Genomic DNA, 21392 nt, shown 5'->3' on the forward strand with positions numbered 1-21392 from the left:
ATGTACCGGTACAAGTTACTTTGTATACTTACTGATACGAGTAATAAATATATGCAAACACAGCTTTGGACTAATGTTTTTGTCTTTATTCGGAACATAAACAAATGTATTTACAAAGCATGTGATTGTGCTTTTTCAACATTAAACTAACTCATTAATAGATAAACTGAGATTAATCAAGGTTAAAACCCCATCTGTGTTATCAGAGCATTGTTCACACGATTAAAAGCTGATACCAATACCAGTATCAGTATTAAGGACATCCCACAAAGAACTAAAAAAATGAATTCTGTTTTTGGTTTGAAAACATGTATTTTTAATATAATTCATTCCCAGAAAAGTTAGTTAGTGAGGGTTTTATCTGATACGCTATGGATTGTTTGTCCGACGCATTGATTGACAACCCTAAAAGTAAATCACAATTTTATGTGAACAAAAAAATCAAGTTAGACACCACAATGTTAAAGTAAGGCAGGCTTGGAGAACACAGAGTGTCTAAAAGAGAGAAGTCTCTATTTTATGGCATGAAAAAAATCCGTCAACGATCCTCATCCTACACTTTGTTTTGTTGTCACACAGACATTACAATATTCACTAAATTCCTTCTGCATGTGACCCATTTCACGCAGTGTAAATACATGCCTTTTATGGGTTCAGTGGTAGGGTTTTAAAGATTGTTTTGGTTGAAGCATGGTGTGGGAATTCTAACCCCCCACCCTCCGATCATAAGCTCGCTTTTAACACCCACCATTGTCTCCTTAATAATAATGACCTTTGCCCACCAATCTGACATTGTCAATCTTGTAATTAGCTTCCTTTTAACACATGAACATTAAGGAAAATCTTTTACTTGAGACCGACAACAACTTAATTGAAGTGAAATATTTGGGATTCCAAATTTTCCAGTTGCACACATACTTGATATTTTTATGTAATTTCTATCAATCCAAGTCAAACAACAGTAACTTCAGTACATTTCACATGACTCGAGTCCATGCTGTGGGTTTCAGTTACTAAAGACTGATTATTAACCTACTTAGAATTATTCCAACTTGTTTTTATTTCCTATAAAGCAGCATAATAATAAAGAACAACATACCAATTTCTTTTGCATTGATTCACTAAGTCTAACAGATGTCAGAGGAAAGTATGTGGATTGGTATCTGTGGTGTCAAACCATATACTCACTCCTTGCCTGGAATGGGGTGTAACCAACCAAATGTTAGGGGCCAAGTCTCAATGTAGAGTTTTGGGAAAGTCTTGAAGGTCACTTGTTTGCGTGTAAAGTATCCTGGAACTTCGTGCTTGTGTAGCGTACATGAAAGCCTTTTTTGTTGACGGTGTCATCGGAGTGAAACTTCAACACGATAGCGTCTCCAGCTGAGTAGATCTCCTCCGGAGCCTGAAGAAACACATTCTTAGTCAATGTTTAAAGGCAAATAATCCTAATTTGGCTGTTGAACCTTAAGTGATCTGCCTTACCCCAGATCCACAGTATCGTCCCAGGCGAGGGGATTTAGTGTCTGCACCGTCGTAAAGTTCCACAAAGTCATATCCGCAGTCTGTCTCCTCCTCTACCTCAAACACCTGGAAGATGATCTCCACTCCATAACCTTTCTCAGCTGTGACCACCCAAAGGCAGTCAGAGCCCCCAGGATAGTTGTTATCTCCAAACTGGGCATGAGAGTACAGGTCTTTGGTCTTGACCTCGGCTTTCAGACTTCCTCCGCACTCTGGGAACACAAACCCACTAAATTAGAGGGTCAAAAAGAGGAACTCGTAAAAGAGAGGAAGAAATGTAGCTTCACACACGCACCAGAAAGCCACCCTATTGTTAGAGAGGCACCTCCTGAGTTTTCCATTCCGTCTGCTGAACACAAATGCACTCATTTTCCAGTGTGGTTAACCAATTAGTGACTGTATTTGGTGTTGCTTCTATACATTATAACATTATGTTTATTATAACACGTTATTTCTGACAGCCAATGAGCAGGGATCAAGCATGAAGATCATTATGTAAAAAACCTCTTAACAATATTCTACAGCAGCTCAGGGGCCAAATTTCCAGTTTGATCTCAAGTGGGCCACAGCTTTGATGCAGAAAAACGAGTAATTTCAACATTATTGTGCCCTAGTTTGCATTTCTACGTATCCATAAAGCACAGAATATGTAAGAAACCAACAATATCCAAGCAATAATATGATATATCAGTCCCGACAGGATCTTCACTTTAATTTTTCTACATTTTGAGACCAATTTCTATTTAATTAATTGAAACATTATGTCAAAATTTGAGGAAAATTGAGATATTTTGTGAACATTCAGAGGTTTTTTCAACTGTTTAACATTAAAAAACGAATGCAATCATACGATATAAGCACCAAAAAAACTGTGAGCCCCTGCAAATACAATGATTCATGTTTCCTGCGGGCCAAATTGGATGTTTCAAAGAGCTAGATTTGGCCCCCGGGCCATTAGTTTGACATGTGTTCTACAGATTTTGATTGTACTCCTTAATGATTTATGTGCAAGTCTTTTGTAATTATCAGAAAAGTTGTGCATATAATTCTAAATAAATACATTTTGCTCAGAATTTAATTGCTACACTTTGCTGTTTAAGAGCACAATATCTCCAACCCTGATGTAGGATGATAGCTGGAGGGATCTGTGCCTGCACATTGTTCCCTTGGCTTTTCAGTCTAAAAATAATCATTTTAAAACGCTCCTTCCTCGAGACTTTTCACACCTGCTTTATAAGAAGCCTCAAAGCCTCCTTTTTGCACTGAATTGTCTGAAGAAAAACGCAGGAACATTTGATTTCCACTGGAGGCGATTGGGGAAGGTTTTCTTGCTCCACAAAAACGCCCGAGACTCGGGGCTTGAAGATCTCTCCCGTCATAGATCTCCAGATGATCATACGCACACTCCAGATGCGCTTCCATATCCACGTCATTGAAAACCTGCAAGTAATCAGTTAAAAACATTGAAAGTGGAACCTGGACTGACTTTGGCAGTTCTTTATCTGAGAGCTTTTACGTACAAGTTTGATTCGATGCCCCGGGGTCGTGGACAGGGACCAGGTGCAGGCCTTCTTACTGGGATATTTGTCCGGCCAGTTTGGACTGCTGATTGTGCCTGACGCACTGTTTACAGTGTGATTGCAGGCCGCTGTGGAAAAGCAAAAGCATTGAAAACTTCATGACAGGATAGGATATTTTACCTCAAATAAATCCAAATCTATAATAATAATAAAAACAGCTTGCAAACATCATTTTTGCACATATACAGTAAGTGTTTCTAGTCTTTGATTGTTATGCATTTGGAGATAAAAAATGTACAGCTGGATAAATGAAATCCTGTGCATGCGATGAATGCATTAAACTATTTGTAGATTTACTCAGCAGTCAGAGATCAGCTGCAGATACACACTACCTTCCTTGCAGTCATGCTTATTGTCGTGCAGCATGAAGCCACTGCGGCACTGACAGCTGTAGCTCCCAAAGGTGTTCACGCATTCATGCTGGCAGCCTCCATTACGCTTGGAGCACTCGTCCATATCTGTTAAAAAAAAAAAAAAAAAAACAGCGCCAGGTTTTTGAGTCAAAACTACTTGCTTCAAAACATCTAGAATCAGCCCCCAAAAAATCGCGATATATCGTGAAATCGATTTTTTTCCCCCACACCCCTAATATATAATCATGTTCAATGTTCAAAACAGTTTTATCTCACAGGTTTTTGATCAATCATTGAGTTTGAGCATATGTTAAAGGCGTGTCTAAAATAGTCTAAACCCAAGGTTTTAGCTGATGTGCATCTTCGCTGGAAATTTAAAAAACGCCTTGATTATGGGCGGGGCTCCTGGAACAGTTAAGACACAACCCTGACTATACTATAAGATCTCCAAAGAACAATCAATGCTATGCTAACTTACCACTAAATGCTCACTATGACATTCACATAACTTTACATGATTAAAGGCAGACACATTAATCTCATCCTCATACTGTTCGCAACGCACGCACACACACCACACACACACACACACCTCTAAATCACATCATGCTATGTTGATTTTATGTCTATCTTTTCTTTCTTCCACTAAGCTTTCTTTCTTATTTTATGTAATCGAGCCTTTTACTCACTTACAGTAAGTGAGTGTAGCGCTTTTAGTGTTGTTTGTGTAAATATTAACTTATTTGACAATACATGTTTAAACTTAACTATATGTCTGTGGTTCATGCATCAATATTGTTTTGCTATAGAATATAGTAACACAGTATATAGTTTTGACAAGAATTCACACCCTGAGCTATTATGAATGATTAATACTGCTAAACAGCGTTATTCTTCTTCTACAGCAGTGGCAACCCTAATAAACGTCTTATTTCATAATAACTTACTAAACCCTCTACATAGCAGGGGCGGGGCTAACAGTAGTTGGTTTGTGATGTAAGAAGCCCCCAAAACGTCACAAACACATTTCTTGTAATAGCAGGTTTCAGCTCATAGAGGGTGGTCACTCTTACATGTGTACAAGAAAATACACAAAATAGAGATACTTTGACGAAATGTCAAGAGTTGGACAAGAGTTGTTCAATATGACTTCATACCCATATGTATTGTTTTCAGCAGAAAAAAAAATGTTGTTTTGGGGTTTAGTTAGTCTTTAAATATGGAGAAAGGATAAAGTCAATCTGCCTGTGAGGTTTCATGCTTGCTAATCAAAGCCATCGCCTACCAGAGAAGTAGTGAGCCTTAAAGCCCTCTTTGGAAACCGTGTGTGTCCGACTTAAACTCAATCCTCATGTGTTCTGCTGTGACGTGATGACTTCAGGTTTCTCTGCTCCGCAAAATTTCCCATGAAGCTTCGAGTCGGAACTCAACCACTGCGCACTTCCACATATCATACTTACAAACCTGTTGGGAAACGCACACGTATCATCCATTTAGGCTTTCTTTTTTTTTTTTTTTTTTTATCAATTGTAATGATTTCCGTCCGATTTGCATTTGCTCGAATAAAACCTACGTCCGTTGCCCGTCGGGTTTCAAACACATCAAACACCAGAGTGATGCGGTACTGAACAGGAGCCACCAGCTGCCACACACAGTTCTTGTTTGGAGGATATTCTTTAGGCCAACCAGAGAAGTAAAAGGAACCATTCACCTTTAGCGATGAAGCCGCCACAGGCAGCTGCTAATGGGAGACACAACAACAGGGATTCAATGATTACATTTGGTTTGATTATCCTTTCAGCAACAGAAACGCTTCAAATCATTATCAAAACAGTAATATTTAAGTTTATATGTCTGGCTATATGTGGCTTTAAAGCACCTTTTCAATGTTTTACAGTGGAACCACTGTGTATTATCAGAGAGCTTTAAACATAGGAATAAACAGGAGGATGGAAGCGAGAACAACCACTTGGCCACACCATTTCATATTCATTTAAAATAAACAAGACGGTCAAATTCCTTACATTAAAGACGATTTTAAGAAATGTACCAATATATGTGTGTGAGGAATAAAACAATAATAGTACAATAAAATTAATAAACAAATTTAAATAATAAAATAGAATATTATAATTTTTTTTAATCAAAACGTAAAATAAAATAACTACTCACTTGGGGTTCTATTCTCCCAAGTCACAAAAAGGCGCACAGCAGCGCTGTTTTTTTGGCTGCGCGCTATCCGCCCACTGTGTTTAAGTCAGTCACTCTGCGCGCCTCAATCCCAGTTACGCACTCCTGGGTGGAGCGACCCTGGAAATGTGGTGTGTTCCCATTCAAGTCTGGCCTTGCGCGTATTCTAACCGTCTGCTTTAAGATATTTTCCTCTTACGTGCTTTTACTCCTGTAATAAGTGCCGCGCAACATTATATTGCACTAGATGTATGGAGCGAGTTACAATTTAAGCCACAATGGACTCATAATATTGCAGTTGAGACTCCTGGAAGCATCTATTCAAAGTAACACTGTCACGGGGGTGGCAGGGCGGAGTCACACACGCACGTCATAGGATTGACCGTCAGCGTTACCAATATGTTCACATTTCCAAGTTCTAGACGGGACAAAATGTGCTACATTTCATTATATTGTACCCGTGCATCGTGGAGCCTATCAGCTGTATGTGTGTGTGTGTGTGTGTGTGTGTGTATGTGTCCGCGTGCGTGCCTCTGCTGCTGCAGCTCGTTATAAACCGACAGATGTCCAACTGTGTACAACGTAAAGCCACAGTTTGATCCACTACAAGAATAAATAACAAGGGAAACATTAATGACAGATGATGATGATGATGATGATGATGATGCATGCTGATCATTTCTGAACGCAGGAATGGAAAAAGTTAATAAAATCAAACTTTTCACGCAAACAAACGTTAATCTGGTGTTAATATGAGGGGTTAAAAGAGAGACTCGGATCGAAAAATGTGTCCAATCCTCACACTGCAGTAATCTGATCAAATCAACCTGTTACTTTGTTTATCAATGAAGGCGTTTCAAATTAAAAGTGAACTTTATCATTTTCACGGATTTCAATGACATTTACAAGCGTTGGGAAAACCTCCATGTTCTGTGATTTCTAGACAACCCCCGAAAAAGTGACATCATTCCCCAGTCCGCCTCCTTTGCTTCTGACCGCCTTCATTCACAGACTACTGCGCTTTTGGTCTACTTACGCACGGCGGGCGTGTCAGGAACCTGGACACGTAGGAGAGAAGGGCTTAACTGTATGCGTGCAAAAAAGCGTTAAGTCCAGACGGGAGAATAGTGCCCTTGGTTTTTTTATTTATTAAACACTAGAGGTTTGAATATTGCTAAAATCCACAATATCAGTTTTTAAAGCTACGTAACTAACCACATAACTCATGCACATTTTTAAAAACGTACCTGCATGTCATCCGAAGGTTGTTCTCATAAATCCTCTGATTGATTGATTTATGTCTCTGAATGAGAGTTTGCTCACAAACAAATATCGAAGGTAGAAATTGTGCACTTGCAAGCTTGTTTTAGAGTCCACCATAAACAGGTTGCTGACAAATGGTCATGTGATATGAACTTTGGAAACGTTCGCTCATTGCATTGAGTCTTGTAGAAGAATGCAAAGGTGGCACCGAGTGCAAACGTTTCAATGAGAAAAATTTTTACTTCCTTAACATGATTTCTTGTTTCTTCACCAGACAACGATGACAGTGAGTTTGTTCTGCTTTGTTTATCGTCTTCCCCGTGATATGTGGTGTGTTTTCAACATCTGCCATTATTCTGTGAACGACTTTCAATCCATGAAAACATCAGGAATGTCACTTTGGCAGTGTTTTGGGGGCGTCGGTAGTGGACGAGAACAGCCTTTTGATGAAAAACTAGTACTGTGCAGTTAAAAAGATGTGATTTTATGTGGTTAAACAGCTTTAAAGGGATGGGTTTAATGGTTGTCCTGATTATTTACGGGGGCAGAAGCTGCTGTGAGGTTTCCATTCTGAGAAACAGCAGAGTAAAGAAAATTTCCTTTCTCTCTTTTTACGTATATCAATGATTAGAACCAAAATAACCAAAAATGAGGTTTTACTCGTCATTTTCTGCAGGGTGGAGAATCTGAAGCAGGATAGTGTTGCCACCTTGTGGAGGACTGAGCGCCACGAATGGAAGTTCATGCAGTCTTTTCTGAGCACTTTTAGATTTATTGGAAATAATTTTTTTGTTTTATGTGGGATGTGTTATATTTCTAAGTTGAATGCTTCCAATTTTTTGATTGTAAAACAAATGGACCTGCATGTATGATTTAGTCAAACACTGACCTAAACTGTCGAGTCATGAATGGTAAAGGTCTGGTCCCAATGCTTACTTTCACAGCTCTGTCCATCTTGTGCCAGCTCATATCCAGGATCACAGGCACATCTGTAGCTACCGAGTGTGTTCAGGCAGCGCTGCTGGCACTGGCCATTGTCGGGCTGGGAGCATTCGTCCATTTCTGATGAAAAGAAAAATCCTGAATACTCTCATTTCTGTTTGTTAAAATAAATGACTTTTTCAGAAGGGAAAAAAAAATGGTCTTCTCTGGCATAATGTTGTGACCTATGAAAAAGTTGGCCGAGAACCCAGCTTTGTTGACCGATCCATCCGACACAAACTTCAGCCAGAGCTGGTTGGAGCTGCTCTTGATGCCGTCGGGTTTCTCGTAGCCGCAGAAACGTCCGAGCAGTGGACTGCTCTCTGAGCTACCATCCCTGACCTCCACATAGTCGTAGGCACAGCTATCGTGTCTCTCGATCTGTGCTCAGAGTGACAGAAATAACACAAGTACATTTCTACAATTGTAAAGCTGAAGTGACTGGAATGGTCACATCTGTCAAACTCAAGGCCCGGGCACCAAATCTGGCCCTTTAGACCATCCAATTCGGCCCTCTTGCAAAAGTTAAAAAGATAGAAAAAAACCTAAATTACTGTCTAAATTACCAAATAATTCAGTTCTTATATAATACTAAAATTATATATCTTATGTATATATACACAAAGGCCCATGCGTTTACAGTAGGGGTGTCCCGATCCGATATCGATATCGGTTTGATATTAGCCTGAAAACGAATATCGGTTTCAAATTTTTTTTTATTTTATTTTATTTTTCAATTGATTTTTTTATTTATTTTATTCAATTGTAGAATGCTGTAGATATTACTATGTTGAAGGTTTAAAAATTCATGTAACCAATTGGTTAATAATAAATGGGTCAGTACCGACTGTTGCTGACTATTGTTCTCTGTTTGAGTCACATCACTTGATCAAGCTTTTTCTAACATTCCACACTACAAAATAAGTCATTATTATTTTTTATTCAAGAAAAGAGAGAAAACTGGCGCCCTGTCCAGGGTGTACCCCCGCCCAGCGCCCTATGAGAGCCGGAGATTGGCACAGCCAGACCCCCGCGACCCTGATTAGCGGGAATAAGCGGGTATGAAGATGGATGGATGGATGGAAAAGAGAGAAAGAAAAAAATAAATGAAATTAAAAATTAAAAAAAATAAATAAATAGATAAAAAGTATGTATGATTCATGCTGATATCGGATCAATATTGGTATCGGCCGATATGCAAGGCTGCAATATCGATGTCATATCAGTAATCAGGACATCCCTAGTTTACGCTGTTTTATTTATCTGCTGCTGAAACACTGCAAATTTCCCCAAATTTCTCCTATCACATATCAAAATGTTTAAAGAACTCAAATTATCCTGAAATTATTTCACATAATTCCCCCAAAATAAATAATAATTGGTCACAAAATCAATTAAATTTAAAAGAGAAAATCCTGAAGGTACATATCTGTCATTTACTGCCTGGATATTGTCGCCGCATTACATGCTTTATGTATCATTTATACGTTGTTGAAATTGCTCGTTTTACAACCTAAAATCTGCAGCCCACTGAAGATCAAACTACTTTTTATTTGGCCCCTCAACTAAAAAGAGTTTGACACCCCTGTTAAATATGTGACCTGCGATACAGTTAAAAAAAACATTAAATATGATTTTTCCAGCTTTTTAATACAATCCTTCCCCACAGCATTAATAGGCTTTCACAAGGAAACTAAATACATTCAGAAAAATGTTGATATCTGTTTTTACCAACTAAACCATCTGTGAGGTGTATGAAAGTCAACCAGATGTCACACACCTCTGGATTCCTGTCCTGACGGTGCATCACCAGCTGTTGGGATTGTAAACATGGACACAAACCAAATGTCGGACTACATGTCCAACCCACATTGTTCCCAAACAAAGATCTACCAAGTCTGGCTTCAAATTAATGACGCTCTGTAAGCAAAATGGTGCTGTTGCATTCAAAAACATGCTAAACTGAACCAAAACACTGAGTTAATAACATAAATACAAGTCACTAAAACCCCAAATCTGTCTTTCTTATGACTACAACATAAGAGTCTTATTTCCTTAAAGCTGCGATTAAACAAAATTAGCTTCATGTACTCCAAACAATTAAAAATACATCACTTTCGCAAATATTTACACTCGATTTTTTTTGTATCTATAAAAGGGACCATACATATTAATTAACATTAAGTTAAAGGCACACCAGTCACGTGACCACAGGCTCTGATATACAGTACATAGTACCCACTTGACGTGACAACATACAGGCATTTCCCTACCCGGTGCCATTGTTGTGGGCAGCTGAAACGAGGTTAGACTCTGTTTACAGCCAAAAGAGCACAATATGGTAGTTTGGTGTTGGGTTAATGGTTCAGTTAAACTTGGATTCTTGGATTCTTTAGTAAGGGAAGTTGGCAAGTCAGATCCGTAACTTCGGGATAGGGGATTGGCTCTCAGACCGACCCAGCCCATAGAGCCAATCCTTATCCCGAAGTTACAGGTCAACTACTGTCTGCATGCACAATCAAAAGACAAGGGCGGCTGGCCCGACCGACTGTTTGTTGATTTTTGCGACAGTGCTGCCGAGCTTGTGGCCACTAGGGGCGCTTGATGTGAAAGTTACAGCTGTAGCGCCCCTAGTGGCCAAAAGTTACACAGTATGTCTTTAAGATGTAAAATTGTAGGAAGCATATTGCTAATTTCATTTCCAGTCCCTTGACGGGTTGATGTAAAACTGTAAGGAGATACAAATATCCAACACATTAATGCAACAACATACCAAAAATATATATACATACTGTATATATATGTATATATATATACATATATATACATACTGTATATATATATATAGCTATCATAGTGAAACCAACAACTTTAAATAGTGTCTAATTCATGAAATGCTGACAGAGCTTGTTATTGCAAATGCCGAATGTACTATTATGAATTGCACACTGCCCTAAAAATATATTTATGGATAATGGTGACAATTTTGTCCTTCCAGCATTGAACCACTGAGAAATTCATTTTCAAAACACTCCCACCTATAATTATGAAGGTAGAAAAGAACTAATATTTCACCTCAAACGACTGGAAGGAGAGGCCAACATCGAAGCCTTTGGCTACTGTGATTTTCCACACACACATTTTGTTGGACTGGTAGTCATCTGGATAATTGGGGGACTGAATCTGGCCACTGTCCTGCTCAACGTCTCCTCCACAGATGGCTGCACAGAAGGTGAGAAGTCAGGTTTAAGGACAGAAATTTGGTATTTTCCGATTTTTCTTCCATTACAGTGTCTACCAGGTTTGGTTGATGTTCAATCTACTGTAAAAGTAAAAAAGTCCAACCTTCATAAACAGCAGAAAATCCTTTGCCCACCCAGCTGCTGCTGCTTCTGAACTCGATCCACAGCCGACTGTCAGTGGATATAATTGGATCAGGTAGCGTGTCCCCACAAAATCGGCCTGCCAAAGCCAAACGGCATCAAACGCTGCAGTCACTGTCTCACAGCTCTTTGTGTAAACCGACCTTTTAGAGGAGCTTTTCTCCAGAAGCCGTCTCGGACCTCCACGTGATCATACCAGCACAAGTGACTCCTGAAGAGGTCCATGGAGGTAAAATTCAGAACAATCTGTCACATCAAAATAAAAGACATCAAAATGTAACGTTATAAAACTCGCTAAGAATATGACGATGAACTTATTGTCATATATGCTTCTACATTTTGCCACTAAAGAAGAAAACAATGACTTTAAAAAGCTTTTACAACTTTAATCCAAACTCTAATTTGTAACACCCACAATTTAACAAACCATGGAAATAATAATAGTTTATCTAATAGAAAGGTGATTATTTTTTCCCCTCTGCAAATAAATTTTCCTATACAATGTCAACAATAAGTTCCACTTAATAAAGTGAGAAATTATTTCAAAATAGTTGTTATTTGTTTGCGTGTTTACCAAATAATCACATTTCTAAACTCAATTTACAACTGTGTGTCTTTTAAATGAATTTGGTTAAGAATCAGAGCTTAAAGCTGCTATTCAGAGTTTCTGAGAGAACGTCTCGATGTCCCGCCCCCAACAGCTCTACTTCCTCCTTTGCCTCCGCCAATCTACCAGAAGCTGCGCCTCTACGTTTGTGCACGCGCATTGCAAAACATAACAAAGTCGCATAACTACAAAAACTACACATCTATCGTGAGAGTGCCATAACTTTTTGATTAAAACATGTTTATTACCTGTCCATGAGAAACGTCGCCAAATCCTGATCCGTTCGGAATCCTTTTAAAAGCAGAAAGTCCCTCCACCTTTGAAAAGCAGCTCTGAGATGAATTCTGTTGCGGTCACAAAGACGTTTATCTACAAACTTTGTTCGCGGACTTTTCTTTTCTTTTTTAGTAGAAGCTTTATACGTTGGCAATCGTGGAATGGGTAACTGGAGTTTCGGAGCGCTCCTCCATGACGCCATGCACGCGCATTCACTTTGATTGACAGTGGCCCACTCCAGGAAGTTGAAGCCTATTGGCTGGGCAAAGTCAGAACTTTCTTCAAATGTATAGGGGTCTATAGGATGAAGGCGGGACTTATATATATTAATGACCACCGGCAGTAGACCATAGTAAAAGACTAGTTTTTTTTCGCATTTCAAATATTCCTCAGAAACTCTGCATATCAGCTTTAATGAGCTGCTAGTTTAAAATCAGAGCAAGTGGCAAAAAAAAGCAGTTTTTTTTTTTTTTTTCCTGAATCAAAGAATGATTATTATTGTGCACTGCAAGGGGCATTAAAGGGTGTGTATGAAGGAAATCTAACAGGTAAAGTGTGGTTTACCTTTTCTCCTGGAGTGACAGAAATCCTCCACACACAGTGGGCGTAGGCGGAGTATCCATTAGGAAAACCAGGGGAGGAGAAGTTTCCGCTGCTTTCCTGCAGGCTGTCACCACATCCTGCAACAGGTTGCAGTCACAGTAGTTTACTGAGCAGAAATCAAACGTTTCAGTACAATGATTATGACATTATGACTCCTACTTGGACATTTGTAGAGCTTGCAGGCTTGTGTAATATCGCCTCTACTGAGTTTCGTCCTCTGTCCTATCGACGGTCTCACTCCATCAACTTCATAACGGGGCAGGATTGTGTCCAAAAAGACGCTCCTAGCAAAGCAAAGTTGGAAATATGAATATAAAGTTCTCCGAAAAAAAACTAAAAGGTGTTGTCATTTCAGAATGAATAATGGAATTTTCTGGTGTTCTAAAGGTAATCAGCTTCTTACATTCGAGTGATTATTAAAGTAGCGTTTACGCTCATTTATCACCTTGATATATTCATTTTGATCTTTTTCTACTTTTGGAGCTCCCTGCTGTGTTCTGTTCTCATAGTGATGCACCAATGAATGACAGGCATGTGCAAACACAACGCTCTGAAAGGGAGTTCTTCCTGGTGCCAGTGCGGGCCCGCACCTCAATGGCAAAGAAAAAGGCCACTCCAGCTGAAATTGTTCAACAAAGCCTGAGCTGCCAGGCTTTTATTTAGCTTGGCTTGCCTCCATGACCCAAAGCAGTCACAGAGGTAAAAAAAAAAAAAAAAACAGAGAGGCAACAGTATGTTAAGAATAAAAATGAAAAGGAACTTTTCCTTCAAGTGACATTTAGAGGATTTCCAGTAAAGACGAGCGTGTACCTGGAAAATGTGTTTCTTGCATAATGCATGATGCTCCCAAAATCATACACCTCTCCCAAAGAGTTGACCTCTCCTGATTCCATCTTCAGGAAGTTGTACTCCTGTCCTTTGGACACACAGAAAGTCAAAGGACTACATGCAAACACAAACACCAGGAGCATCAGTAAACACGTTCACGCGTCAGCGTATGACACAAAGCATGCGGCGTACGGTAACAATACCTGATTGTATGTTGTCTCTGATGATGCTCACGTGCTCATCCCTGTCTGGACGCGTGTGCTCGTGCCAGAAGCCGATCACGTGGCCGAGTTCATGCACCACGATACCAAACTTGTCACAGTTCTTGCCTATAGAGATGGCCTGAGGGCCACCGCCTCGCCTGCCCACGTAGGAGCAGCACCTGCCAGACCCAAACACTGTTCAGGTCTTCCAACAGACACACCTGGATACGTTTGCATTGATTTTATGGGCTGTTTATAGGTTAGTGTTTCCAAAACAGTGGGTTGCAAACCAATTGGGACGGAATTCATTACCAAATTACATTAAACAACATGATATTTATAATTCTTAAAAAACCCTAAAGATGTCTGTTGTTATTGATTTTGTTTGAGTTGTAGTTATTGAAATGTCTGTTTTGTTGGTGTAATATGATTATTATTTTAGTTGTATAAATTGTATTGTCATTGTGGAATTTGTAGACTCCAATATCTGATAGCATATGCTTAAGCTAATGGGGATCCTGATAAAGAAACAAAACAAACATTTGAAAAGTTTAAAAAAAAACTAAATTAGTATCTATTGAGGGTGTGCATTGCCACGAATCTGACGATACGATACAATTGACGATCTGCATGTCACGATACGATACATCCCGATACTAAACAACACAATATATATCGCAATATCAACAATTACAAATTTCACCTTTACAAGTACAAAATGGTATGAAATACAATTTATTTTAAAAAAAAATTTAAACTTGCGAGAACAAGAAAATGGTAACTAACTGTAATTCAAGTACCAATATGAAAAACAAATGGTAAAATTACATTTTTCAAAAATGTTTAACTATTGATTCTACAACAGATTCTGATTCTAAGTTCTTCTTTTGAAGTAATCACATACACCTATAAAAGTGCCCAGTATGTTTTATGAAAATAAAGTGCAATCACCAACCGAGCTAAAACACATTAAGGAGTGAGGTAGTTGGCGTTTATGTGCTATACATATGTTAGTGCAATTAAATTGTTTTTACATTTAAAAAAACATGATTAAAAAAATAGATTTGGACATTTTTTGGATCTATACAATATTCGCGCGGTGAAATACCGCGATATATCGCCAAATCAATTTTTTTTACACCCTTCGTATCTATGGGTCAAATGTAAACTCTTAGTTTGTTCAATTTCCAAAATGTGCTTGTTTTACTCTCGCCTTCTAAAGTTGCAACACCAAAGTTGTAACAAACTAACCCACAAGGTCTGTAGGTGAAAACAATGTAGCTCTCTTCGGTCGTCCTCTCAGTGAACGTCACACAGGTGTGTTTCTCCCAGTGACGCATCGCCTGACGGAAAATAGCTCGCTGACTGCCTGAAAGCAAAGTCAGGATTAGAGGCGGACCCCCTTGGTGTCAAGCCTGCAGAAAAAGTGAAGCCTCTGTGTCTGTTGAAATCACTCACCACTGAAATTGCCACTGATCATGTAGGGGATGATGCCGTCCGGCCACACTCGCTCAGGTCTGGAGGTGGCTGCTCTCCTGAGACGATGGAGATACCGTCTGCCTGCTGCTCTCGTGCTGCTGCCACTGTCACTGGAGGCGGAGCCATTACCTGCAACGTGCAATTAAAACGTGATTCCTGCCTCTTGTTCTTTCTCACCAACACTCACACGCTCGATTATAGGAAAAATAATAATCACAATTATTTTAGTCATACCTGAAATCACGATAATTCAAACAACTAATTGTCAACCAAAAAGTTGTTTATTTTTTGTACAAAGAAAACCATAAAATGTATTCTTTAAACATAAATAAAATCCTTCAAACACTAAAATCAACTATGTTCACTATTGCACAAAACAAAACACTTCATCAAACCCAAATTTGACTTGCCACTTGTTTACCAAGTGTTTTTGTTGCGTTTCTCCTGCCATGTTTCAAGACCACGAGCGACAACTTTCCTTTTTTTTTTTTTTTTTATTAATCTTTTTTCATTCGGGAATACAATGGTATACAAAAAATTATACATAATACACATATTTCCCATCATTTTTTTCTTTTACAATGAATACATACAACAAGAACAGTGTCTCTGACAGGAAATATAATAGTAATGTATATATATTAACACAATAGTACAAAAACAAAACAAAACAAAAAATAAAATAATAAAAACACAAAAATAATAATAAAGTTAAAATAGAAATTTGACATAAATTAACCCAAGTGAAGTCTCACGTAAAAGTGGTTAACTGTGATGAATGGTTGATTGGGTTACAAGACATTCATAATGGTAACCTTCACGAATAATGCTAATAAAACAATAATAATAATAATAATTATAATAATAATAATAATAATAACTAAGAAAAAAAAAAGAAAGGGGGGGTGCGGTGGGTACTGGCAGCATGTAGGGGAGTCAGAGCGACAACCTTCCTCTTGGTAGCCTTCAGGCTACCTTTGGCTTTGAGAGGGGCGGGGCAGAGGGGAGGAGCTTGCATGCGGATGTATTAAACAACTAAACGTTAGCATTAATGTGTGTGCCAAGTTTTATCATCTGTAGATGTCCAAAATAGTGGGTTTGTTTCATTTAGCGAATAAAACATATGTAAAAAAAAAAACATTATCATTTTTCTTATTAATCGTTTTTTAATATACGTGTTGTTTTTGTAATTGCTGGGTGTAATAAATGAATTGAGCAGCCCTAACCCACACGTGTTTTGTGTTCCTGTTCACCTGAGTTTGTGATGTTGGTTTGAACGGAGACTTTTGCATTGTCCCTGCTGTGGACCAGTTTAAAGATACGCAGGTCCTCTTCATCCAGAGCGATGTCTCCCATAAAGGCGGCTGTGAAAACAAGCCAACAACAAATACAATTATAGTAGTAGTAGTAGTTTTTATACGGTCATTTCATTCCATTAAACACTAAACAAAACATTTCCATTATGTCGTGTACAGCACGACCAAAAGGGTTTAAGCTGAAGTTAATACTTATTATGCCTAACCCTGTTTACGGACTTCCATGAGACAAAGACGCAAAGATTTATAATAAAGAATTTCAAGTGTCCAACAGAAGAGAAATACACATGTATTTAGAATTGTTATTTTAACATAAATTTCATTTTGTTTTTTGTTATTTTTACACTAAATCATGTCATCATTGAATTCATTTCATCCGTTATAGATCTATTAAAATCTTTTCATTAGTTGCTACTTTATTCACCCTGAGCTTTTTTCAATTATAGTAGATTTATACATCTTTTTGAAAGCTGTGACTGTTCCAGACTGTTTTATTTGATCTTTCAAGTCTCTCCACACCTCTTACAGAAATAAGAGTAAATAATAATGATATGCTAATAAAGTGAATGTGTGTTAATATGAGCTATTTGCTACATTAGAGAGATTATTGGTCATGATAAGGAGTATACTGCTTTTTTTGAACAGATATAAGTCGGCTCCTATTTGACATAAATGTGCAAAAGGACATGAAAACATCATCATCTATAGCCTTTGTTTTTTTGTTTTTTTTAAAGCCAAATCAGACTGAGAAGTCCAGTTGAAAACCTGTATGCTCAGAGAGAACATGCAAACGTAAACTGTTGAGGGAACACAGGAAATTTGGGCTGAAATGCAGTGTTGGCTGATCTTTACATTTTCCCATACACAGTGCAATTCAAATTCCAAGCAGTTGATGAAATCACAAGTTGATGCCCATACAACATTAAAATATGCACCGAATCTGTTTGTTTTTGTGACAAAATGCTTTAATGTCAGCATCACATAACCATGGAGCTTGACATGTTTTCCCATTCTAAGTGAAGTCAAGGCAAAGCTAATTTATTTGTATCGTACATTTCATACACAAGGCAATTCAATGTGCTTTACATGATTGATGAAACATTTAACAGTTTAAAAATCAATAAAAACATTAAAATCAGAAGTAAAAATATGAAATCAACAACAAAATGATTAAAAATCTCCCTCTCAGTCATAGAAAGTAGAGAAAAATAGTGCCTTTAACTTTGATTTAAAAATGTTTACATTGGATGCTGACTTGTACCACTTCTTTGCAGCATAACAACTAAAAACAGTGTCACCAAGTTTGCTGGGAACTCTGGGTTCCACTATCGGACCTGTGTCCATGGATCTGAGAGACCTGCTGGGTTCATACCTGACTAACATCTCACTGATGTATTCTGGACCAAACCCATTCACAGATTTATACACCAGCAGCAGAACTTTAAAGTCTACTCTGAGGCTGACTGGGAGCCAGTGTAAAACAAAACATATACAGTAAAAACAAGCAATTTAGCATTGTTTTAAATCGTTGAATTGTTTGCGATTCATGAGGAAACAAAAAAAAAAAACGAGTCCCGCTGATGAGATGCAGAAACAACTGAATTGGACATTTTCATTTAAAGAGCTTACAATTGTTTCAAAGCATTCAAAAATTGGGAAAATATCTATGAAAGAGACAATGATATATAATTGGCTTTAACAGTCTGCTTTAATGTCTGACCTGCTTTTTTTTTTTTTTTTTTTTTACTTTGTTGTACATTTCATACATAGATCAGTGTTCATTTTGTCTCCTGAAGTTTTCGTCAACTACATTTTTTTTTTTAAAGTAACAATAATGAGACCACAGTCAACTAATTAAAAAATAATAATAAAAAATACATGTCAATGAAAACAATAACAAAATATATTGATACTTTTCTCAACTAATAAAAAAAATAAGCTATAATTTATCATAATAGTGATCTCGTGTGATCATGTGGTCTTACGCATTGTAACAGATTTAGTCGACTAAAATCTTAATGACATTTTGATTAAAACCAAATTGCCTTTTAGTCAAAAGACTCTGACTAAAACCAAAATGTAAAGATGTACACTGACAGATAGACTCAAAAAGCCCCAAAGTAAATCATTTTACTTGACATGTACATTTTCCACTGACACTCAAAGCCTATTCAGTTGATTCTGTGCTTTTGCTTTCTCTTCAAATACCTCTCTCTGCCATTCATGGGATGTAACAACCTTTGGAAGTACAAATGAAAGGACGCAGCGGTCCCTGTGTTCCCCTTTGAAGTCCATTCACTCGTGCAAACGGTGGCTGTAAATGACTATCACCCCTGCAGTGAGCACCCCATGCCCTGCAGCCAGAGGGATTTCACCAGCGTCCAGCGGCGAGCTACGCTGGCACGGTCTCAATGACCTCTGGTCGCCAAGCAACCGCCTCAGTGTGGAGGACTGGTGTGTTTTTAAAGATTCAAAAGTTACAAGGGGGAAAAAACAAAGACCTCAGCCTGCCAGAGGCCCTCTGACAACCAAAGTAAACTGTTTGACATGTTGGGAAGTAATGGGGAACAACTATGAATGAATATTGGCCTGAAGTGAAATGTTTTTACATAAACAACATTAAGTTTCTCATAAATCTATAAAAATGAGGAGAAAATACAAATTTTTAACAGCTTAATGACCTAAAATGTAATCTTTGTACTCAACTCTTTATACTTTGCAGAGAAGGGAGTGTTGGCATGAACCAAATCTATTTATCTTTTTCTCTACTGTGACAATCTTTGACCGAAAGGGATTTTTAATCATATTATTGTTGATTTAAAGTTTTTACCCCTGATGTTAGTGTTCTTATTGATTTTTAAACTGTTAAATGTTTTCTGTTGCACTTTTTGAATCATGTGAAGCACATTGAATTGCCTTGTGTATGAATTTGAAATGAGCTATACAAAAATAATTAGCCTTGCCTATCAGCCATGTTACAAATTGGACAAAGCCATTGGAATTTCAGATTCTTTATACCTAACAGGGTTAGTTATATAACAGCTATTATCCTTTGTCTTTATCATTTGGTTGAGGAAACAAAAACAAAATTTTAATATAGGCCATGAATTACACATTTTAATTGTGACCCGATAACTGTAATTGTTCCCAACTTTTTGACCAAAACATTGCAGGTTATTTTGCTGTATAATTTTCTGAACAGAGCTGTAGACTAAAGAACTATGGTACAGATGTTGTGTTTTGAGTTTTATCTTCAAGGCTTATTCTTATCCTGTCTTCTTCAGCATCAAATATGCGGACACCATTCCTGAATAAATGTCATAAAGACGACCTCGTGGTTTTTTTTTTTTTTGGGGGGGGGGGGGGGGGGGGTTGTTTTTTGTTTTTGTTTTTAAAAGCCATTTTACCGTCAGCCTTCATGTTGTGATCATGATGAAGCACATCTGCAATGGTGTCCCTATTCATGAGATTTTGGAGTTTTTAAGGAAACTCAACACTTTTGCTGAAAACCAGTTTGGTCGATATGTGTCTATAGCACTTGAATAAGGAGGACAGACTTCATTTCTGATTTATTTAAATAACTCTTGTAACAAAACTTTATTGAAACACTTCTATTGTTTGCTAAGTGTGGAGTGAAAGAATAATCCCTTAATTCTGTAAAGCGACTTTGAGTGTCCAAAAAAGCACGTGTTATTATTTTATTATTATGAAGGTATAGTATTTCAGTTATAGTCTAGTTTTAGTTCAATAAAAGATATGATTATAGTAAACTAATTCTGTTATGGAATATGGATACAGTCGACTAAAATATAAAGCATAAAAAAATCAAATTATCAACCTGATATTGGATGTTATTAGTTTGTAAATACACAGACACATTTGATGTGATTATTGTATAAGACCACATGATGATGTCACGAGTTCTGATTGGATTTCGTCCCATGTGACGAAATTATATTATTATTATTATTTCTTATTTTCGTCCACAGGCATTTTTATATACAGTAGTTAAAGTCTAGGTATTGTCACTTTAAAAAATGTAATCGACGAAAACTTAGACGAATTTTTTTTTTTTTTGTCGTACAAATTAAGACAGACCTGCCCTGTTTGACATCCATCATTAACATCAGTGATGGAAACCGCAGTACCTGCTTTACAGGGGTCTTTATAGTCGATGGCATCCCCGGGCACAGAGTCCGTGGGCTCCGTCAAGGGTCGAACCTCCGCTTGGGAAACCCGCAGCGCGCAGAGCAGCAGCAGCGCCAACACCACCACAGCCTCCATGGCTCCTGAACACAGTGATGGTCGGAAAAACGAGCTCCAACAATGTGGAAGTGTTCTCTAAAGTCCCTGTGTAGCAGCAGGATTTATGGAGTTTCTCTCAGGTCTCCGTGCGCGCGCGCGCACAGCGTACGGACGCACACTCACCGTGCGCACGTGTGCGTGTGTGGAGAGATTCTTCACCTGTTGGCTAGTGACTGTTGCGCATGCATGAGAACACTACATTAAGACTGCGTGCGTGCGTGGTGACAAAATACATTTATCACACTAATGTGGTGCAGCAAAACAGATAGTAAAGCACAATAATGACCAAAAATAAATTCATCTTTGATTATATGGATTTTTGGCAGAAAATGTCTGTTTTTCATATTTCAGAATTGACCCTTGATGGTTTTATCAGGCAGAAAAGACTAAAGTCTGGAGTTGACGTTAACATAGCAAGAGTAGGAAACAGGTGGGAGAACCTGGAAGAGTTTGTGTCCGCACTGTGCTGACAAGTGCAAAGTTCAAGAATAATGCGAGCTGGAG

General features: G+C 38.0%; 1 pseudogene; it reads right to left on the reverse strand.

The window, feature by feature from the left end:
- Positions 1 to 376: 376 nt before the first annotated feature.
- LOC114473123 (bone morphogenetic protein 1-like) lies at positions 377 to 21035 on the reverse strand (annotated as a pseudogene).
- Between the last annotated feature and the right edge of the window lie 357 nt (positions 21036 to 21392).

The sequence above is a fragment of the Gouania willdenowi genome, chromosome 12, assembly GCF_900634775.1.
Source record: "Gouania willdenowi chromosome 12, fGouWil2.1, whole genome shotgun sequence".
NCBI classification, from domain to species: Eukaryota; Metazoa; Chordata; class Actinopteri; order Blenniiformes; family Gobiesocidae; genus Gouania; species Gouania willdenowi.